The sequence below is a fragment of the Chiloscyllium punctatum genome, chromosome 3 (genome assembly GCF_047496795.1).
Source record: "Chiloscyllium punctatum isolate Juve2018m chromosome 3, sChiPun1.3, whole genome shotgun sequence".
Taxonomy (NCBI): domain Eukaryota; kingdom Metazoa; phylum Chordata; class Chondrichthyes; order Orectolobiformes; family Hemiscylliidae; genus Chiloscyllium; species Chiloscyllium punctatum.
The window spans coordinates 40,197,384-40,219,220 of NC_092741.1; the positions used below are offsets into that span (position 1 = coordinate 40,197,384).

Sequence of the window (21,837 nt, forward strand, 5' to 3'; positions counted from 1 at the left end):
ATTGCGTGCGTGGCCCAACACGAGTGCAGAGGGGTGACTTGAGCAGCCCCTGCTGGCGGAAAAAGCCTACTGCACCTGGTATTCCCAGGCGGTCTCCCATCCAAGTACTAACCAGGCCTGAGTCTGCTTAGCTTCCGAGATCAGACGAGATCGGGCGTTTTCAGACTAGTATGGCCGTAGGCGCTGGCCCCTGCCTTTTCTCCCCACTTGAAGGCGTGCTGGCCAGCCACATTTTCTTTGCTGCTCTTTCTCTTGATCCCCTTTGTTTTTTTTTTCTCTCTTTTCTCTTTGCTCTTCCTCCTCCGTGCGTGCTTCCCTCCCTCCCTCCCTCCAGCTAGCCCTTGCCCACCAGGCTCCTGTCGTCTCCCACATCCCCACACAGGCCAACTGCAAGACCTCCCCCTGCTTCATAGGGCTGCAGCCTGCATTCTCTCATCCTTCCACACTCCTCCACGCCTCCATTTCGGAATGGCAGGCAGTGACCAGTGGGGTACCGCAGGGATCAGTACTGGGACCGCAGCTTTTTACAATATATGTTCATGATATAGAAGATGCTATTAGCAATAACATTAGCAAATTTGCTGATGATACTGAGCTGGGTGGCAGGGTGAAATGTGATGAGGATGTTAGGAGATTACCGGGTGACCTGGACAAGTTAGGTGAGTGGTCAGATGCATGGCAGATGCACTTTAATGTGGATAAATGGATGCTTATCCACTTTGGTGGCAAGAACAGGAAGGCAGATTACTACCTAAATGGAATCAATTTCGGTCAAGGGACAGTACCGAGAGATCTGGGGGTTCTTGTACACCACTCAATGAAGGTCAGCATGCAGGTACAGCAGGTAGTGAAGAAGGCTAATAGCATGCTGGCCTTCATAACAAGAGGGATCGAGTACAGAAGCAAAGAGGTTCTTCTGCAGGTGTACAGGGCCCTGGTGAGACCACACCTGGAGTACTGTGTGCAGATCTGGTCTCCAAATTTGAGGAGAGACATTCTGGCTATTGAGGGAGTGCAGCGTAGGTTGACGAGGTCAATTCCTGGAATGGCGGGATTACCTGACACTGAAAGACTGGAGCGACTGGGCTTGTGTACCCTTGAGTTTAGAAGACTGAGAGGGGATCTGGTTGAGACATATAGGATTATCAAAGGATTGGACACTCTGGCGGCAGGAAACGTGAGTGCCGAAACAGAGGACACAGCTTAAAAATACGGGGTAGACCGTTTAGGACAGAGATGAGGAGAAACGTCTTCACCCAGAGAGTGGTGGCTGTGTGGAATGCTCTGCCCCAGAGGGCAGTGGAGGCCCAGTCTCTGGATTCATTGAAGAAAGAGTTGGACAGAGCTCTCAAGGATAGTGGAATCAAGGCTTATGGAGATAAGGCAGGAACAGGATACTGATTAAGGATGATCAGCCATGATCATATTGAATGGTGGTGCAGGCTCCAAGGGCAGAATGGCCAACTCCTGCACCTATTGTCTATTGTCCTCCTTTCCTGACTGCCAGCCGCAGACAGCGTGCAGCCCCAATCCCTTTCTTTCCGTCTTTCTTGCTGATTTTGGCAGCGCTCCGCTCTCCTCCCCTCCCTGTCTCCTGCCTGCAGGAGACTGATGCCAGGCACAGCGGCAGCAAAAATAACCTGTCGCTGCATTGCGTGCGTGGCCCAACACGAGTGCAGAGGGGTGACTTGAGCAGCCCCTGCTGGCGTTAAAAGCCTACTGCACCTGGTATTCCCAGGCGGTCTCCCATCCAAGTACTAACCAGGGCTGAGTCCGCTTAGCTTCCGAGATCAGACGAGATCGGGCGCTTTCAGACTAGTATGGCCGTAGGCGCTGGCCTCTGCGTTTTCTCCCCACTTCAAGGCGTGCTGGCCAGCCACATTTTCTTTGCTGCTCTTTCTCTTGATCCCCTTTGTTTTTTTTTTCTCTCTTTTCTCTTTGCTCTTCCTCCTCCGTGCGTGCTTCCCTCCCTCCCTCCCTCCCTCCAGCTAGCCCTTGCCCACCAGGCTCCTGTCGTCTCCCACATCCCCACACAGGCCAACTGCAAGACCTCCCCCTGCTTCATAGGGCTGCAGCCTGCATTCTCTCATCCTTCCACACTCCTCCACGCCTCCATTTCGGAATGGCAGGCAGTGACCAGTGGGGTACCGCAGGGATCAGTACTGGGACCGCAGCTTTTTACAATATATGTTCATGATATAGAAGATGCTATTAGCAATAACATTAGCAAATTTGCTGATGATACTGAGCTGGGTGGCAGGGTGAAATGTGATGAGGATGTTAGGAGATTACCGGGTGACCTGGACAAGTTAGGTGAGTGGTCAGATGCATGGCAGATGCACTTTAATGTGGATAAATGGATGCTTATCCACTTTGGTGGCAAGAACAGGAAGGCAGATTACTACCTAAATGGAATCAATTTCGGTCAAGGGACAGTACCGAGAGATCTGGGGGTTCTTGTACACCACTCAATGAAGGTAAGCATGCAGGTACAGCAGGTAGTGAAGAAGGCTAATAGCATGCTGGCCTTCATAACAAGAGGGATCGAGTACAGAAGCAAAGAGGTTCTTCTGCAGGTGTACAGGGCCCTGGTGAGACCACACCTGGAGTACTGTGTGCAGTTCTGGTCTCCAAATTTGAGGAGAGACATTCTGGCTATTGAGGGAGTGCAGCGTAGGTTGACGAGATCAATTCCTGGAATGGCGGGATTACCTTACACTGAAAGACTGGAGCGACTGGGCTTGTGTACCCTTGAGTTTAGAAAACTGAGAGGGGATCTGGTTCAGACATATAGGATTATCAAAGGATTGGACACTCTGGCGGCAGGAAACGTGAGTGCCGAAACAGAGGACACAGCTTAAAAATACGGGGTAGACCGTTTAGGACAGAGATGAGGAGAAACGTCTTCACCCAGAGAGTGGTGGCTGTGTGGAATGCTCTGCCCCAGAGGGCAGTGGAGGCCCAGTCTCTGGATTCATTGAAGAAAGAGTTGGACAGAGCTCTCAAGGATAGTGGAATCAAGGCTTATGGAGATAAGGCAGGAACAGGATACTGATTAAGGATGATCAGCCATGATCATATTGAATGGTGGTGCAGGCTCCAAGGGCAGAATGGCCAACTCCTGCACCTATTGTCTATTGTCCTCCTTTCCTGACTGCCAGCCGCAGACAGCGTGCAGCCCCAATCCCTTTCTTTCCGTCTTTCTTGCTGATTTTGGCAGCGCTCCGCTCTCCTCCCCTCCCTGTCTCCTGCCTGCAGGAGACTGATGCCAGGCACAGCGGCAGCAAAAATAACCTGTCGCTGCATTGCGTGCGTGGCCCAACACGAGTGCAGAGGGGTGACTTGAAAAGCCCCTGCTGGCGTTAAAAGCCTACTGCACCTGGTATTCCCAGGCGGTCTCCCATCCAAGTACTAACCAGGCCCGAGTCTGCTTAGCTTCCGAGATCAGACGAAATCGGGCGCTTTCAGACTAGTATGGCCGTAGGCGCTGGCCCCTGCCTTTTCTCCCCACTTCAAGGCGTGCTGGCCAGCCACATTTTCTTTGCTGCTCTTTCTCTTGATCCCCTTTGTTTTTTTTCTCTCTTTTCTCTTTGCTCTTCCTCCTCCGTGCGTGCTTCCCTCCCTCCCTCCCTCCCTCCAGCTAGCCCTTGCCCACCAGGCTCCTGTCGTCTCCCACATCCCCACACAGGCCAACTGCAAGACCTCCCCCTGCTTCATAGGGCTGCAGCCTGCATTCTCTCATCCTTCCACACTCCTCCACGCCTCCATTTCGGAATGGCAGGCAGTGACCAGTGGGGTACCGCAGGGATCAGTACTGGGACCGCAGCTTTTTACAATATATGTTCATGATATAGAAGATGCTATTAGCAATAACATTAGCAAATTTGCTGATGATACTGAGCTGGGTGGCAGGGTGAAATGTGATGAGGATGTTAGGAGATTACCGGGTGACCTGGACAAGTTAGGTGAGTGGTCAGATGCATGGCAGATGCACTTTAATGTGGATAAATGGATGCTTATCCACTTTGGTGGCAAGAACAGGAAGGCAGATTACTACCTAAATGGAATCAATTTCGGTCAAGGGACAGTACCGAGAGATCTGGGGGTTCTTGTACACCACTCAATGAAGGTAAGCATGCAGGTACAGCAGGTAGTGAAGAAGGCTAATAGCATGCTGGCCTTCATAACAAGAGGGATCGAGTACAGAAGCAAAGAGGTTCTTCTGCAGGTGTACAGGGCCCTGGTGAGACCACACCTGGAGTACTGTGTGCAGTTCTGGTCTCCAAATTTGAGGAGAGACATTCTGGCTATTGAGGGAGTGCAGCGTAGGTTGACGAGATCAATTCCTGGAATGGCGGGATTACCTTACACTGAAAGACTGGAGCGACTGGGCTTGTGTACCCTTGAGTTTAGAAGACTGAGAGGGGATCTGGTTGAGACATATAAGATTATCAAAGGATTGGACACTCTGGCGGCAGGAAACGTGAGTGCCGAAACCGAGGACACAGCTTAAAAATACGGGGTAGACCGTTTAGGACAGAGATGAGGAGAAACGTCTTCACCCAGAGAGTGGTGGCTGTGTGGAATGCTCTGCCCCAGAGGGCAGTGGAGGCCCAGTCTCTGGATTCATTGAAGAAAGAGTTGGACAGAGCTCTCAAGGATAGTGGAATCAAGGCTTATGGAGATAAAGCAGGAACAGGATACTGATTAAGGATGATCAGCCATGATCATATTGAATGGTGGTGCAGGCTCCAAGGGCAGAATGGCCAACTCCTGCACCTATTGTCTATTGTCCTCCTTTCCTGACTGCCAGCCGCAGACAGCGTGCAGCCCCAATCCCTTTCTTTCCGTCTTTCTTGCTGATTTTGGCAGCGCTCCGCTCTCCTCCCCTCCCTGTCTCCTGCCTGCAGGAGACTGATGCCAGGCACAGCGGCAGCAAAAACAACCTGTCGCTGCATTGCGTGCGTGGCCCAACACGAGTGCAGAGGGGTGACTTGAGCAGCCCCTGCTGGCGGAAAAAGCCTACTGCACCTGGTATTCCCAGGCGGTCTCCCATCCAAGTACTAACCAGGCCTGAGTCTGCTTAGCTTCCGAGATCAGACGAGATCGGGCGTTTTCAGACTAGTATGGCCATAGGTGTCGGCCCCTGCCTTTTCTCCCCACTTCAAGGCGTGCTGGCCAGCCACATTTTCTTTGCTGCTCTTTCTCTTGATCCCCTTTGTTTTTTTTTTCTCTCTTTTCTCTTTGCTCTTCCTCCTCCGTGCGTGCTTCCCTCCCTCCCTCCCTCCAGCTAGCCCTTGCCCACCAGGCTCCTGTCGTCTCCCACATCCCCACACAGGCCAACTGCAAGACCTCCCCCTGCTTCATAGGGCTGCAGCCTGCATTCTCTCATCCTTCCACACTCCTCCACGCCTCCATTTCGGAATGGCAGGCAGTGACCAGTGGGGTACCGCAGGGATCAGTACTGGGACCGCAGCTTTTAACAATATATGTTCATGATATAGAAGATGCTATTAGCAATAACATTAGCAAATTTACTGATGATACTGAGCTGGGTGGCAGGGTGAAATGTGATGAGGATGTTAGGAGATTACCGGGTGACCTGGACAAGTTAGGTGAGTGGTCAGATGCATGGCAGATGCACTTTAATGTGGATAAATGGATGCTTATCCACTTTGGTGGCAAGAACAGGAAGGCAGATTACTACCTAAATGGAATCAATTTCGGTCAAGGGACAGTACCGAGAGATCTGGGGGTTCTTGTACACCACTCAATGAAGGTCAGCATGCAGGTACAGCAGGTAGTGAAGAAGGCTAATAGCATGCTGTCCTTCATAACAAGAGGGATCGAGTACAGAAGCAAAGAGGTTCTTCTGCAGGTGTACAGGGCCCTGGTGAGACCACACCTGGAGTACTGTGTGCAGTTCTGGTCTCCAAATTTGAGGAGAGACATTCTGGCTATTGAGGGAGTGCAGCCTAGGTTGACGAGGTCAATTCCTGGAATGGCGGGATTACCTTACACTGAAAGACTGGAGCGACTGGGCTTGTGTACCCTTGAGTTTAGAAGACTGAGAGGGGATCTGGTTGAGACATATAAGATTATCAAAGGATTGGACACTCTGGCGGCAGGAAACGTGAGTGCCGAAACAGAGGACACAGCTTAAAAATACGGGGTAGACCGTTTAGGACAGAGATGAGGAGAAACGTCTTCACCCAGAGAGTGGTGGCTGTGTGGAATGCTCTGCCCCAGAGGGCAGTGGAGGCCCAGTCTCTGGATTCATTGAAGAAAGAGTTGGACAGAGCTCTCAAGGATAGTGGAATCAAGGCTTATGGAGATAAGGCAGGAACAGGATACTGATTAAGGATGATCAGCCATGATCATATTGAATGGTGGTGCAGGCTCCAAGGGCAGAATGGCCAACTCCTGCACCTATTGTCTATTGTCCTCCTTTCCTGACTGCCAGCCGCAGACAGCGTGCAGCCCCAATCCCTTTCTTTCCGTCTTTCTTGCTGATTTTGGCAGCGCTCCGCTCTCCTCCCCTCCCTGTCTCCTGCCTGCAGGAGACTGATGCCAGGCACAGCGGCAGCAAAAATAACCTGTCGCTGCATTGCGTGCGTCGCCCAACACGAGTGCAGAGGGGTGACTTGAGCAGCCCCTGCTGGCGGAAAAAGCCTACTGCACCTGGTATTCCCAGGCGGTCTCCCATCCAAGTACTAACCAGGCCTGAGTCTGCTTAGCTTCCGAGATCAGACGAGATCAGGCGTTTTCAGACTAGTATGGCCGTAGGCGCTACCCCCTGCCTTTTCTCCCCACTTCAAGGCGTGCTGGCCAGCCACATTTTCTTTGCTGCTCTTTCTCTTGATCCCCTTTGTTTTTTTTTTCTCTCTTTTCTCTTTGCTCTTCCTCCTCCGTGCGTGCTTCCCTCCCTCCCTCCAGCTAGCCCTTGCCCACCAGGCTCCTGTCGTCTCCCACATCCCCACACAGGCCAACTGCAAGACCTCCCCCTGCTTCATAGGGCTGCAGCCTGCATTCTCTCATCCTTCCACACTCCTCCACGCCTCCATTTCGGAATGGCAGGCAGTGACCAGTGGGGTACCGCAGGGATCAGTACTGGGACCGCAGCTTTTTACAATATATGTTCATGATATAGAAGATGCTATTAGCAATAACATTAGCAAATTTGCTGATGATACTGAGCTGGGTGGCAGGGTGAAATGTGATGAGGATGTTAGGAGATTACCGGGTGACCTGGACAAGTTAGGTGAGTGGTCAGATGCATGGCAGATGCACTTTAATGTGGATAAATGGATGCTTATCCACTTTGGTGGCAAGAACAGGAAGGCAGATTACTACCTAAATGGAATCAATTTCGGTCAAGGGACAGTACCGAGAGATCTGGGGGTTCTTGTACACCACTCAATGAAGGTCAGCATGCAGGTACAGCAGGTAGTGAAGAAGGCTAATAGCATGCTGGCCTTCATAACAAGAGGGATCGAGTACAGAAGCAAAGAGGTTCTTCTGCAGGTGTACAGGGCCCTGGTGAGACCACACCTGGAGTACTGTGTGCAGTTCTGGTCTCCAAATTTGAGGAGACACATTCTGGCTATTGAGGGAGTGCAGCGTAGGTTGACGAGGTCAATTCCTGGAATGGCGTGATTACCTTACACTGAAAGACTGGAGCGACTGGGCTTGTGTACCCTTGAGTTTAGAAGACTGAGAGGGGATCTGGTTGAGACATATAAGATTATCAAAGGATTGGACACTCTGGCGGCAGGAAACGTGAGTGCCGAAACAGAGGACACAGCTTAAAAATACGGGGTAGACCGTTTAGGACAGAGATGAGGAGAAACGTCTTCACCCAGAGAGTGGTGGCTGTGTGGAATGCTCTGCCCCAGAGGGCAGTGGAGGCCCAGTCTCTGGATTCATTGAAGAAAGAGTTGGACAGAGCTCTCAAGGATAGTGGAATCAAGGCTTATGGAGATAAGGCAGGAACAGGATACTGATTAAGGATGATCAGCCATGATCATATTGAATGGTGGTGCAGGCTCCAAGGGCAGAATGGCCAACTCCTGCACCTATTGTCTATTGTCCTCCTTTCCTGACTGCCAGCCGCAGACAGCGTGCAGCCCCAATCCCTTTCTTTCCGTCTTTCTTGCTGATTTTGGCAGCGCTCCGCTCTCCTCCCCTCCCTGTCTCCTGCCTGCAGGAGACTGATGCCAGGCACAGCGGCAGCAAAAATAACCTGTCGCTGCATTGCGTGCGTGGCCCAACACGAGTGCAGAGGGGTGACTTGAGCAGCCCCTGCTGGCGGAAAAAGCCTACTGCACCTGGTATTCCCAGGCGGTCTCCCATCCAAGTACTAACCAGGCCTGAGTCTGCTTAGCTTCCGAGATCAGACGAGATCGGGCGTTTTCAGACTAGTATGGCCGTAGGCGCTGGCCCCTGCCTTTTCTCCCCACTTCAAGGCGTGCTGGCCAGCCACATTTTCTTTGCTGCTCTTTCTCTTGATCCCCTTTGTTTTTTTTTTCTCTCTTTTCTCTTTGCTCTTCCTCCTCCGTGCGTGCTTCCCTCCCTCCCTCCCTCCAGCTAGCCCTTGCCCACCAGGCTCCTGTCGTCTCCCACATCCCCACACAGGCCAACTGCAAGACCTCCCCCTGCTTCATAGGGCTGCAGCCTGCATTCTCTCATCCTTCCACACTCCTCCACGCCTCCATTTCGGAATGGCAGGCAGTGACCAGTGGGGTACCGCAGGGATCAGTACTGGGACCGCAGCTTTTTACAATATATGTTCATGATATAGAAGATGCTATTAGCAATAACATTAGCAAATTTGCTGATGATACTGAGCTGGGTGGCAGGGTGAAATGTGATGAGGATGTTAGGAGATTACCGGGTGACCTGGACAAGTTAGGTGAGTGGTCAGATGCATGGCAGATGCACTTTAATGTGGATAAATGGATGCTTATCCACTTTGGTGGCAAGAACAGGAAGGCAGATTACTACCTAAATGGAATCAATTTCGGTCAAGGGACAGTACCGAGAGATCTGGGGGTTCTTGTACACCACTCAATGAAGGTCAGCATGCAGGTACAGCAGGTAGTGAAGAAGGCTAATAGCATGCTGGCCTTCATAACAAGAGGGATCGAGTACAGAAGCAAAGAGGTTCTTCTGCAGGTGTACAGGGCCCTGGTGAGACCACACCTGGAGTACTGTGTGCAGTTCTGGTCTCCAAATTTGAGGAGACACATTCTGGCTATTGAGGGAGTGCAGCGTAGGTTGACGAGGTCAATTCCTGGAATGGCGGGATTACCTTACACTGAAAGACTGGAGCGACTGGGCTTGTGTACCCTTGAGTTTAGAAGACTGAGAGGGGATCTGGTTGAGACATATAAGATTATCAAAGGATTGGACACTCTGGCGGCAGGAAACGTGAGTGCCGAAACAGAGGACACAGCTTAAAAATACGGGGTAGACCGTTTAGGACAGAGATGAGGAGAAACGTCTTCACCCAGAGAGTGGTGGCTGTGTGGAATGCTCTGCCCCAGAGGGCAGTGGAGGCCCAGTCTCTGGATTCATTGAAGAAAGAGTTGGACAGAGCTCTCAAGGATAGTGGAATCAAGGCTTATGGAGATAAGGCAGGAACAGGATACTGATTAAGGATGATCAGCCATGATCATATTGAATGGTGGTGCAGGCTCCAAGGGCAGAATGGCCAACTCCTGCACCTATTGTCTATTGTCCTCCTTTCCTGACTGCCAGCCGCAGACAGCGTGCAGCCCCAATCCCTTTCTTTCCGTCTTTCTTGCTGATTTTGGCAGCGCTCCGCTCTCCTCCCCTCCCTGTCTCCTGCCTGCAGGAGACTGATGCCAGGCACAGCGGCAGCAAAAATAACCTGTCGCTGCATTGCGTGCGTGGCCCAACACGAGTGCAGAGGGGTGACTTGAGCAGCCCCTGCTGGCGGAAAAAGCCTACTGCACCTGGTATTCCCAGGCGGTCTCCCATCCAAGTACTAACCAGGCCTGAGTCTGCTTAGCTTCCGAGATCAGACGAGATCGGGCGTTTTCAGACTAGTATGGCCGTAGGCGCTGGCCCCTGCCTTTTCTCCCCACTTCAAGGCGTGCTGGCCAGCCACATTTTCTTTGCTGCTCTTTCTCTTGATCCCCTTTGTTTTTTTTTTCTCTCTTTTCTCTTTGCTCTTCCTCCTCCGTGCGTGCTTCCCTCCCTCCCTCCCTCCAGCTAGCCCTTGCCCACCAGGCTCCTGTCGTCTCCCACATCCCCACACAGGCCAACTGCAAGACCTCCCCCTGCTTCATAGGGCTGCAGCCTGCATTCTCTCATCCTTCCACACTCCTCCACGCCTCCATTTCGGAATGGCAGGCAGTGACCAGTGGGGTACCGCAGGGATCAGTACTGGGACCGCAGCTTTTTACAATATATGTTCATGATATAGAAGATGCTATTAGCAATAACATTAGCAAATTTGCTGATGATACTGAGCTGGGTGGCAGGGTGAAATGTGATGAGGATGTTAGGAGATTACCGGGTGACCTGGACAAGTTAGGTGAGTGGTCAGATGCATGGCAGATGCACTTTAATGTGGATAAATGGATGCTTATCCACTTTGGTGGCAAGAACAGGAAGGCAGATTACTACCTAAATGGAATCAATTTCGGTCAAGGGACAGTACCGAGAGATCTGGGGGTTCTTGTACACCACTCAATGAAGGTCAGCATGCAGGTACAGCAGGTAGTGAAGAAGGCTAATAGCATGCTGGCCTTCATAACAAGAGGGATCGAGTACAGAAGCAAAGAGGTTCTTCTGCAGGTGTACAGGGCCCTGGTGAGACCACACCTGGAGTACTGTGTGCAGTTCTGGTCTCCAAATTTGAGGAGAGACATTCTGGCTATTGAGGGAGTGCAGCGTAGGTTGACGAGGTCAATTCCTGGAATGGCGGGATTACCTTACACTGAAAGACTGGAGCGACTGGGCTTGTGTACCCTTGAGTTTAGAAGACTGAGAGGGGATCTGGTTGAGACATATAAGATTATCAAAGGATTGGACACTCTGGCGGCAGGAAACGTGAGTGCCGAAACAGAGGACACAGCTTAAAAATACGGGGTAGACCGTTTAGGACAGAGATGAGGCGAAACGTCTTCACCCAGAGAGTGGTGGCTGTGTGGAATGCTCTGCCCCAGAGGGCAGTGGAGGCCCAGTCTCTGGATTCATTGAAGAAAGAGTTGGACAGAGCTCTCAAGGATAGTGGAATCAAGGCTTATGGAGATAAGGCAGGAACAGGATACTGATTAAGGATGATCAGCCATGATCATATTGAATGGTGGTGCAGGCTCCAAGGGCAGAATGGCCAACTCCTGCACCTATTGTCTATTGTCCTCCTTTCCTGACTGCCAGCCGCAGACAGCGTGCAGCCCCAATCCCTTTCTTTCCGTCTTTCTTGCTGATTTTGGCAGCGCTCCGCTCTCCTCCCCTCCCTGTCTCCTGCCTGCAGGAGACTGATGCCAGGCACAGCGGCAGCAAAAATAACCTGTCGCTGCATTGCGTGCGTGGCCCAACACGAGTGCAGAGGGGTGACTTGAGCAGCCCCTGCTGGCGGAAAAAGCCTACTGCACCTGGTATTCCCAGGCGGTCTCCCATCCAAGTACTAACCAGGCCTGAGTCTGCTTAGCTTCCGAGATCAGACGAGATCGGGCGTTTTCAGACTAGTATGGCCGTAGGCGCTGGCCCCTGCCTTTTCTCCCCACTTCAAGGCGTGCTGGCCAGCCACATTTTCTTTGCTGCTCTTTCTCTTGATCCCCTTTGTTTTTTTTTTCTCTCTTTTCTCTTTGCTCTTCCTCCTCCATGCGTGCTTCCCTCCCTCCCTCCCTCCAGCTAGCCCTTGCCCACCAGGCTCCTGTCGTCTCCCACATCCCCACACAGGCCAACTGCAAGACCTCCCCCTGCTTCATAGGGCTGCAGCCTGCATTCTCTCATCCTTCCACACTCCTCCACGCCTCCATTTCGGAATGGCAGGCAGTGACCAGTGGGGTACCGCAGGGATCAGTACTGGGACCGCAGCTTTTTACAATATATGTTCATGATATAGAAGATGCTATTAGCAATAACATTAGCAAATTTGCTGATGATACTGAGCTGGGTGGCAGGGTGAAATGTGATGAGGATGTTAGGAGATTACCGGGTGACCTGGACAAGTTAGGTGAGTGGTCAGATGCATGGCAGATGCACTTTAATGTGGATAAATGGATGCTTATCCACTTTGGTAGCAAGAACAGGAAGGCAGATTACTACCTAAATGGAATCAATTTCGGTCAAGGGACAGTACCGAGAGATCTGGGGGTTCTTGTACACCACTCAATGAAGGTCAGCATGCAGGTACAGCAGGTAGTGAAGAAGGCTAATAGCATGCTGGCCTTCATAACAAGAGGGATCGAGTACAGAAGCAAAGAGGTTCTTCTGCAGGTGTACAGGGCCCTGGTGAGACCACACCTGGAGTACTGTGTGCAGTTCTGGTCTCCAAATTTGAGGAGAGACATTCTGGCTATTGAGGGAGTGCAGCGTAGGTTGACGAGGTCAATTCCTGGAATGGCGGGATTACCTTACACTGAAAGACTGGAGCGACTGGGCTTGTGTACCCTTGAGTTTAGAAGACTGAGAGGGGATCTGGTTGAGACATATAAGATTATCAAAGGATTGGACACTCTGGCGGCAGGAAACGTGAGTGCCGAAACAGAGGACACAGCTTAAAAATACGGGGTAGACCGTTTAGGACAGAGATGAGGAGAAACGTCTTCACCCAGAGAGTGGTGGCTGTGTGGAATGCTCTGCCCCAGAGGGCAGTGGAGGCCCAGTCTCTGGATTCATTGAAGAAAGAGTTGGACAGAGCTCTCAAGGATAGTGGAATCAAGGCTTATGGAGATAAGGCAGGAACAGGATACTGATTAAGGATGATCAGCCATGATCATATTGAATGGTGGTGCAGGCTCCAAGGGCAGAATGGCCAACTCCTGCACCTATTGTCTATTGTCCTCCTTTCCTGACTGCCAGCCGCAGACAGCGTGCAGCCCCAATCCCTTTCTTTCCGTCTTTCTTGCTGATTTTGGCAGCGCTCCGCTCTCCTCCCCTCCCTGTCTCCTGCCTGCAGGAGACTGATGCCAGGCACAGCGGCAGCAAAAATAACCTGTCGCTGCATTGCGTGCGTGGCCCAACACGAGTGCAGAGGGGTGACTTGAGCAGCCCCTGCTGGCGGAAAAAGCCTACTGCACCTGGTATTCCCAGGCGGTCTCCCATCCAAGTACTAACCAGGCCTGAGTCTGCTTAGCTTCCGAGATCAGACGAGATCGGGCGTTTTCAGACTAGTATGGCCGTAGGCGCTGGCCCCTGCCTTTTCTCCCCACTTCAAGGCGTGCTGGCCAGCCACATTTTCTTTGCTGCTCTTTCTCTTGATCCCCTTTGTTTTTTTTTTCTCTCTTTTCTCTTTGCTCTTCCTCCTCCGTGCGTGCTTCCCTCCCTCCCTCCCTCCAGCTAGCCCTTGCCCACCAGGCTCCTGTCGTCTCCCACATCCCCACACAGGCCAACTGCAAGACCTCCCCCTGCTTCATAGGGCTGCAGCCTGCATTCTCTCATCCTTCCACACTCCTCCACGCCTCCATTTCGGAATGGCAGGCAGTGACCAGTGGGGTACCGCAGGGATCAGTACTGGGACCGCAGCTTTTTACAATATATGTTCATGATATAGAAGATGCTATTAGCAATAACATTAGCAAATTTGCTGATGATACTGAGCTGGGTGGCAGGGTGAAATGTGATGAGGATGTTAGGAGATTACCGGGTGACCTGGATAAGTTAGGTGAGTGGTCAGATGCATGGCAGATGCACTTTAATGTGGATAAATGGATGCTTATCCACTTTGGTGGCAAGAACAGGAAGGCAGATTACTACCTAAATGGAATCAATTTCGGTCAAGGGACAGTACCGAGAGATCTGGGGGTTCTTGTACACCACTCAATGAAGGTCAGCATGCAGGTACAGCAGGTAGTGAAGAAGGCTAATAGCATGCTGGCCTTCATAACAAGAGGGATCGAGTACAGAAGCAAAGAGGTTCTTCTGCAGGTGTACAGGGCCCTGGTGAGACCACACCTGGAGTACTGTGTGCAGTTCTGGTCTCCAAATTTGAGGAGACACATTCTGGCTATTGAGGGAGTGCAGCGTAGGTTGACGAGGTCAATTCCTGGAATGGCGGGATTACCTTACACTGAAAGACTGGAGCGACTGGGCTTGTGTACCCTTGAGTTTAGAAGACTGAGAGGGGATCTGGTTGAGACATATAAGATTATCAAAGGATTGGACACTCTGGCGGCAGGAAACGTGAGTGCCGAAACAGAGGACACAGCTTAAAAATACGGGGTAGACCGTTTAGGACAGAGATGAGGAGAAACGTCTTCACCCAGAGAGTGGTGGCTGTGTGGAATGCTCTGCCCCAGAGGGCAGTGGAGGCCCAGTCTCTGGATTCATTGAAGAAAGAGTTGGACAGAGCTCTCAAGGATAGTGGAATCAAGGCTTATGGAGATAAGGCAGGAACAGGATACTGATTAAGGATGATCAGCCATGATCATATTGAATGGTGGTGCAGGCTCCAAGGGCAGAATGGCCAACTCCTGCACCTATTGTCTATTGTCCTCCTTTCCTGACTGCCAGCCGCAGACAGCGTGCAGCCCCAATCCCTTTCTTTCCGTCTTTCTTGCTGATTTTGGCAGCGCTCCGCTCTCCTCCCCTCCCTGTCTCCTGCCTGCAGGAGACTGATGCCAGGCACAGCGGCAGCAAAAATAACCTGTCGCTGCATTGCGTGCGTGGCCCAACACGAGTGCAGAGGGGTGACTTGAGCAGCCCCTGCTGGCGGAAAAAGCCTACTGCACCTGGTATTCCCAGGCGGTCTCCCATCCAAGTACTAACCAGGCCTGAGTCTGCTTAGCTTCCGAGATCAGACGAGATCGGGCGTTTTCAGACTAGTATGGCCGTAGGCGCTGGCCCCTGCCTTTTCTCCCCACTTCAAGGCGTGCTGGCCAGCCACATTTTCTTTGCTGCTCTTTCTCTTGATCCCCTTTGTTTTTTTTTTCTCTCTTTTCTCTTTGCTCTTCCTCCTCCGTGCGTGCTTCCCTCCCTCCCTCCCTCCAGCTAGCCCTTGCCCACCAGGCTCCTGTCGTCTCCCACATCCCCACACAGGCCAACTGCAAGACCTCCCCCTGCTTCATAGGGCTGCAGCCTGCATTCTCTCATCCTTCCACACTCCTCCACGCCTCCATTTCGGAATGGCAGGCAGTGACCAGTGGGGTACCGCAGGGATCAGTACTGGGACCGCAGCTTTTTACAATATATGTTCATGATATAGAAGATGCTATTAGCAATAACATTAGCAAATTTGCTGATGATACTGAGCTGGGTGGCAGGGTGAAATGTGATGAGGATGTTAGGAGATTACCGGGTGACCTGGACAAGTTAGGTGAGTGGTCAGATGCATGGCAGATGCACTTTAATGTGGATAAATGGATGCTTATCCACTTTGGTGGCAAGAACAGGAAGGCAGATTACTACCTAAATGGAATCAATTTCGGTCAAGGGACAGTACCGAGAGATCTGGGGGTTCTTGTACACCACTCAATGAAGGTCAGCATGCAGGTACAGCAGGTAGTGAAGAAGGCTAATAGCATGCTGGCCTTCATAACAAGAGGGATCGAGTACAGAAGCAAAGAGGTTCTTCTGCAGGTGTACAGGGCCCTGGTGAGACCACACCTGGAGTACTGTGTGCAGTTCTGGTCTCCAAATTTGAGGAGAGACATTCTGGCTATTGAGGGAGTGCAGCGTAGGTTGACGAGGTCAATTCCTGGAATGGCGGGATTACCTTACACTGAAAGACTGGAGCGACTGGGCTTGTGTACCCTTGAGTTTAGAAGACTGAGAGGGGATCTGGTTGAGACATATAAGATTATCAAAGGATTGGACACTCTGGCGGCAGGAAACGTGAGTGCCGAAACAGAGGACACAGCTTAAAAATACGGGGTAGACCGTTTAGGACAGAGATGAGGCGAAACGTCTTCACCCAGAGAGTGGTGGCTGTGTGGAATGCTCTGCCCCAGAGGGCAGTGGAGGCCCAGTCTCTGGATTCATTGAAGAAAGAGTTGGACAGAGCTCTCAAGGATAGTGGAATCAAGGCTTATGGAGATAAGGCAGGAACAGGATACTGATTAAGGATGATCAGCCATGATCATATTGAATGGTGGTGCAGGCTCCAAGGGCAGAATGGCCAACTCCTGCACCTATTGTCTATTGTCCTCCTTTCCTGACTGCCAGCCGCAGACAGCGTGCAGCCCCAATCCCTTTCTTTCCGTCTTTCTTGCTGATTTTGGCAGCGCTCCGCTCTCCTCCCCTCCCTGTCTCCTGCCTGCAGGAGACTGATGCCAGGCACAGCGGCAGCAAAAATAACCTGTCGCTGCATTGCGTGCGTGGCCCAACACGAGTGCAGAGGGGTGACTTGAGCAGCCCCTGCTGGCGGAAAAAGCCTACTGCACCTGGTATTCCCAGGCGGTCTCCCATCCAAGTACTAACCAGGCCTGAGTCTGCTTAGCTTCCGAGATCAGACGAGATCGGGCGTTTTCAGACTAGTATGGCCGTAGGCGCTGGCCCCTGCCTTTTCTCCCCACTTCAAGGCGTGCTGGCCAGCCACATTTTCTTTGCTGCTCTTTCTCTTGATCCCCTTTGTTTTTTTTTTCTCTCTTTTCTCTTTGCTCTTCCTCCTCCATGCGTGCTTCCCTCCCTCCCTCCCTCCAGCTAGCCCTTGCCCACCAGGCTCCTGTCGTCTCCCACATCCCCACACAGGCCAACTGCAAGACCTCCCCCTGCTTCATAGGGCTGCAGCCTGCATTCTCTCATCCTTCCACACTCCTCCACGCCTCCATTTCGGAATGGCAGGCAGTGACCAGTGGGGTACCGCAGGGATCAGTACTGGGACCGCAGCTTTTTACAATATATGTTCATGATATAGAAGATGCTATTAGCAATAACATTAGCAAATTTGCTGATGATACTGAGCTGGGTGGCAGGGTGAAATGTGATGAGGATGTTAGGAGATTACCGGGTGACCTGGACAAGTTAGGTGAGTGGTCAGATGCATGGCAGATGCACTTTAATGTGGATAAATGGATGCTTATCCACTTTGGTAGCAAGAACAGGAAGGCAGATTACTACCTAAATGGAATCAATTTCGGTCAAGGGACAGTACCGAGAGATCTGGGGGTTCTTGTACACCACTCAATGAAGGTCAGCATGCAGGTACAGCAGGTAGTGAAGAAGGCTAATAGCATGCTGGCCTTCATAACAAGAGGGATCGAGTACAGAAGCAAAGAGGTTCTTCTGCAGGTGTACAGGGCCCTGGTGAGACCACACCTGGAGTACTGTGTGCAGTTCTGGTCTCCAAATTTGAGGAGAGACATTCTGGCTATTGAGGGAGTGCAGCGTAGGTTGACGAGGTCAATTCCTGGAATGGCGGGATTACCTTACACTGAAAGACTGGAGCGACTGGGCTTGTGTACCCTTGAGTTTAGAAGACTGAGAGGGGATCTGGTTGAGACATATAAGATTATCAAAGGATTGGACACTCTGGCGGCAGGAAACGTGAGTGCCGAAACAGAGGACACAGCTTAAAAATACGGGGTAGACCGTTTAGGACAGAGATGAGGAGAAACGTCTTCACCCAGAGAGTGGTGGCTGTGTGGAATGCTCTGCCCCAGAGGGCAGTGGAGGCCCAGTCTCTGGATTCATTGAAGAAAGAGTTGGACAGAGCTCTCAAGGATAGTGGAATCAAGGCTTATGGAGATAAGGCAGGAACAGGATACTGATTAAGGATGATCAGCCATGATCATATTGAATGGTGGTGCAGGCTCCAAGGGCAGAATGGCCAACTCCTGCACCTATTGTCTATTGTCCTCCTTTCCTGACTGCCAGCCGCAGACAGCGTGCAGCCCCAATCCCTTTCTTTCCGTCTTTCTTGCTGATTTTGGCAGCGCTCCGCTCTCCTCCCCTCCCTGTCTCCTGCCTGCAGGAGACTGATGCCAGGCACAGCGGCAGCAAAAATAACCTGTCGCTGCATTGCGTGCGTGGCCCAACACGAGTGCAGAGGGGTGACTTGAGCAGCCCCTGCTGGCGGAAAAAGCCTACTGCACCTGGTATTCCCAGGCGGTCTCCCATCCAAGTACTAACCAGGCCTGAGTCTGCTTAGCTTCCAAGATCAGACGAGATCGGGCGTTTTCAGACTAGTATGGCCGTAGGCGCTGGCCCCTGCCTTTTCTCCCCACTTCAAGGCGTGCTGGCCAGCCACATTTTCTTTGCTGCTCTTTCTCTTGATCCCCTTTGTTTTTTTTTTCTCTCTTTTCTCTTTGCTCTTCCTCCTCCGTGCGTGCTTCCCTCCCTCCCTCCCTCCAGCTAGCCCTTGCCCACCAGGCTCCTGTCGTCTCCCACATCCCCACACAGGCCAACTGCAAGACCTCCCCCTGCTTCATAGGGCTGCAGCCTGCATTCTCTCATCCTTCCACACTCCTCCACGCCTCCATTTCGGAATGGCAGGCAGTGACCAGTGGGGTACCGCAGGGATCAGTACTGGGACCGCAGCTTTTTACAATATATGTTCATGATATAGAAGATGCTATTAGCAATAACATTAGCAAATTTGCTGATGATACTGAGCTGGGTGGCAGGGTGAAATGTGATGAGGATGTTAGGAGATTACCGGGTGACCTGGACAAGTTAGGTGAGTGGTCAGATGCATGGCAGATGCACTTTAATGTGGATAAATGGATGCTTATCCACTTTGGTGGCAAGAACAGGAAGGCAGATTACTACCTAAATGGAATCAATTTCGGTCAAGGGACAGTACCGAGAGATCTGGGGGTTCTTGTACACCACTCAATGAAGGTAAGCATGCAGGTACAGCAGGTAGTGAAGAAGGCTAATAGCATGCTGGCCTTCATAACAAGAGGGATCGAGTACAGAAGCAAAGAGGTTCTTCTGCAGGTGTACAGGGCCCTGGTGAGACCACACCTGGAGTACTGTGTGCAGTTCTGGTCTCCAAATTTGAGGAGAGACATTCTGGCTATTGAGGGAGTGCAGCGTAGGTTGACGAGATCAATTCCTGGAATGGCGGGATTACCTTACACTGAAAGACTGGAGCGACTGGGCTTGTGTACCCTTGAGTTTAGAAAACTGAGAGGGGATCTGGTTGAGACATATAGGATTATCAAAGGATTGGACACTCTGGCGGCAGGAAACGTGAGTGCCGAAACAGAGGACACAGCTTAAAAATACGGGGTAGACCGTTTAGGACAGAGATGAGGAGAAACGTCTTCACCCAGAGAGTGGTGGCTGTGTGGAATGCTCTGCCCCAGAGGGCAGTGGAGGCCCAGTCTCTGGATTCATTGAAGAAAGAGTTGGACAGAGCTCTCAAGGATAGTGGAATCAAGGCTTATGGAGATAAAGCAGGAACAGGATACTGATTAAGGATGATCAGCCATGATCATATTGAATGGTGGTGCAGGCTCCAAGGGCAGAATGGCCAACTCCTGCACCTATTGTCTATTGTCCTCCTTTCCTGACTGCCAGCCGCAGACAGCGTGCAGCCCCAATCCCTTTCTTTCCGTCTTTCTTGCTGATTTTGGCAGCGCTCCGCTCTCCTCCCCTCCCTGTCTCCTGCCTGCAGGAGACTGATGCCAGGCACAGCGGCAGCAAAAACAACCTGTCGCTGCATTGCGTGCGTGGCCCAACACGAGTGCAGAGGGGTGACTTGAGCAGCCCCTGCTGGCGGAAAAAGCCTACTGCACCTGGTATTCCCAGGCGGTCTCCCATCCAAGTACTAACCAGGCCTGAGTCTGCTTAGCTTCCAAGATCAGACGAGATCGGGCGTTTTCAGACTAGTATGGCCGTAGGCGCTGGCCCCTGCCTTTTCTCCCCACTTCAAGGCGTGCTGGCCAGCCACATTTTCTTTGCTGCTCTTTCTCTTGATCCCCTTTGTTTTTTTTTTCTCTCTTTTCTCTTTGCTCTTCCTCCTCCGTGCGTGCTTCCCTCCCTCCCTCCCTCCCTCCAGCTAGCCCTTGCCCAACAGGCTCCTGTCGTCTCCCACATCCCCACACAGGCCAACTGCAAGACCTCCCCCTGCTTCATAGGGCTGCAGCCTGCATTCTCTCATCCTTCCACACTCCTCCACGCCTCCATTTCGGAATGGCAGGCAGTGACCAGTGGGGTACCGCAGGGATCAGTACTGGGACCGCAGCTTTTTACAATATATGTTCATGATATAGAAGATGCTATTAGCAATAACATTAGCAAATTTGCTGATGATACTGAGCTGGGTGGCAGGGTGAAATGTGATGAGGATGTTAGGAGATTACCGGGTGACCTGGACAAGTTAGGTGAGTGGTCAGATGCATGGCAGATGCACTTTAATGTGGATAAATGGATGCTTATCCACTTTGGTGGCAAGAACAGGAAGGCAGATTACTACCTAAATGGAATCAATTTCGGTCAAGGGACAGTACCGAGAGATCTGGGGGTTCTTGTACACCACTCAATGAAGGTTAGCATGCAGGTACAGCAGGTAGTGAAGAAGGCTAATAGCATGCTGGCCTTCATAACAAGAGGGATCGAGTACAGAAGCAAAGAGGTTCTTCTGCAGGTGTACAGGGCCCTGGTGAGACCACACCTGGAGTACTGTGTGCAGTTCTGGTCTCCAAATTTGAGGAGACACATTCTGGCTATTGAGGGAGTGCAGCGTAGGTTGACGAGGTCAATTCCTGGAATGGCGGGATTACCTTACACTGAAAGACTGGAGCGACTGGGCTTGTGTACCCTTGAGTTTAGAAGACTGAGAGGGGATCTGGTTGAGACATATAAGATTATCAAAGGATTGGACATTCTGGCGGCAGGAAACGTGAGTGCCGAAACAGAGGACACAGCTTAAAAATACAGGGTAGACCGTTTAGGACAGAGATGAGGAGAAACGTCTTCACCCAGAGAGTGGTGGCTGTGTGGAATGCTCTGCCCCAGAGGGCAGTGGAGGCCCAGTCTCTGGATTCATTGAAGAAAGAGTTGGACAGAGCTCTCAAGGATAGTGGAATCAAGGCTTATGGAGATAAGGCAGGAACAGGATACTGATTAAGGATGATCAGCCATGATCATATTGAATGGTGGTGCAGGCTCCAAGGGCAGAATGGCCAACTCCTGCACCTATTGTCTATTGTCCTCCTTTCCTGACTGCCAGCCGCAGACAGCGTGCAGCCCCAATCCCTTTCTTTCCGTCTTTCTTGCTGATTTTGGCAGCGCTCCGCTCTCCTCCCCTCCCTGTCTCCTGCCTGCAGGAGACTGATGCCAGGCACAGCGGCAGCAAAAATAACCTGTCGCTGCATTGCGTGCGTGGCCCAACACGAGTGCAGAGGGGTGACTTGAGCAGCCCCTGCTGGCGGAAAAAGCCTACTGCACCTGGTATTCCCAGGCGGTCTCCCACCCAAGTACTAACCAGGCCTGAGTCTGCTTAGCTTCCGAGATCAGACGAGATCAGGCGTTTTCAGACTAGTATGGCCGTAGGCACTACCCCCTGCCTTTTCTCCCCACTTCAAGGCGTGCTGGCCAGCCACATTTTCTTTGCTGCTCTTTCTCTTGATCCCCTTTGTTTTTTTTTTCTCTCTTTTCTCTTTGCTCTTCCTCCTCCGTGCGTGCTTCCCTCACTCCCTCCCTCCAGCTAGCCCTTGCCCACCAGGCTCCTGTCGTCTCCCACATCCCCACACA

At 51.7% G+C, this 21,837-nt stretch overlaps 14 non-coding genes across 14 annotated transcripts; all 14 read right to left on the bottom strand.

The window, feature by feature from the left end:
- Positions 1-63: 63 nt before the first annotated feature.
- Positions 64-182, bottom strand: LOC140474551 (5S ribosomal RNA). Its single transcript, XR_011959210.1, has one exon. It is a non-coding gene; the product is annotated as a 5S ribosomal RNA (ribosomal RNA).
- A 1,531-nt stretch (positions 183-1,713) lies between these two features.
- LOC140469184 (5S ribosomal RNA) lies at positions 1,714-1,832 on the bottom strand. Its single transcript, XR_011956013.1, has one exon. It is a non-coding gene; the product is annotated as a 5S ribosomal RNA (ribosomal RNA).
- A 1,535-nt stretch (positions 1,833-3,367) lies between these two features.
- LOC140468158 (5S ribosomal RNA) lies at positions 3,368-3,486 on the bottom strand. The gene has a single exon (XR_011955605.1). It is a non-coding gene; the product is annotated as a 5S ribosomal RNA (ribosomal RNA).
- Positions 3,487-5,019: 1,533 nt separating this feature from the next.
- On the bottom strand, positions 5,020-5,138 carry LOC140468909 (5S ribosomal RNA). Its single transcript, XR_011955881.1, has one exon. It is a non-coding gene; the product is annotated as a 5S ribosomal RNA (ribosomal RNA).
- A 1,531-nt stretch (positions 5,139-6,669) lies between these two features.
- LOC140467269 (5S ribosomal RNA) lies at positions 6,670-6,788 on the bottom strand. The gene has a single exon (XR_011955380.1). It is a non-coding gene; the product is annotated as a 5S ribosomal RNA (ribosomal RNA).
- Positions 6,789-8,315: 1,527 nt separating this feature from the next.
- Positions 8,316-8,434, bottom strand: LOC140474561 (5S ribosomal RNA). The gene has a single exon (XR_011959215.1). It is a non-coding gene; the product is annotated as a 5S ribosomal RNA (ribosomal RNA).
- A 1,531-nt stretch (positions 8,435-9,965) lies between these two features.
- LOC140474571 (5S ribosomal RNA) lies at positions 9,966-10,084 on the bottom strand. Its single transcript, XR_011959226.1, has one exon. It is a non-coding gene; the product is annotated as a 5S ribosomal RNA (ribosomal RNA).
- A 1,531-nt stretch (positions 10,085-11,615) lies between these two features.
- Positions 11,616-11,734, bottom strand: LOC140474593 (5S ribosomal RNA). Its single transcript, XR_011959247.1, has one exon. It is a non-coding gene; the product is annotated as a 5S ribosomal RNA (ribosomal RNA).
- A 1,531-nt stretch (positions 11,735-13,265) lies between these two features.
- On the bottom strand, positions 13,266-13,384 carry LOC140474603 (5S ribosomal RNA). Its single transcript, XR_011959254.1, has one exon. It is a non-coding gene; the product is annotated as a 5S ribosomal RNA (ribosomal RNA).
- A 1,531-nt stretch (positions 13,385-14,915) lies between these two features.
- On the bottom strand, positions 14,916-15,034 carry LOC140474613 (5S ribosomal RNA). Its single transcript, XR_011959263.1, has one exon. It is a non-coding gene; the product is annotated as a 5S ribosomal RNA (ribosomal RNA).
- A 1,531-nt stretch (positions 15,035-16,565) lies between these two features.
- On the bottom strand, positions 16,566-16,684 carry LOC140474624 (5S ribosomal RNA). Its single transcript, XR_011959273.1, has one exon. It is a non-coding gene; the product is annotated as a 5S ribosomal RNA (ribosomal RNA).
- A 1,531-nt stretch (positions 16,685-18,215) lies between these two features.
- LOC140468245 (5S ribosomal RNA) lies at positions 18,216-18,334 on the bottom strand. The gene has a single exon (XR_011955626.1). It is a non-coding gene; the product is annotated as a 5S ribosomal RNA (ribosomal RNA).
- A 1,531-nt stretch (positions 18,335-19,865) lies between these two features.
- On the bottom strand, positions 19,866-19,984 carry LOC140468253 (5S ribosomal RNA). Its single transcript, XR_011955628.1, has one exon. It is a non-coding gene; the product is annotated as a 5S ribosomal RNA (ribosomal RNA).
- A 1,535-nt stretch (positions 19,985-21,519) lies between these two features.
- On the bottom strand, positions 21,520-21,638 carry LOC140467995 (5S ribosomal RNA). Its single transcript, XR_011955561.1, has one exon. It is a non-coding gene; the product is annotated as a 5S ribosomal RNA (ribosomal RNA).
- Positions 21,639-21,837: the final 199 nt, after the last annotated feature.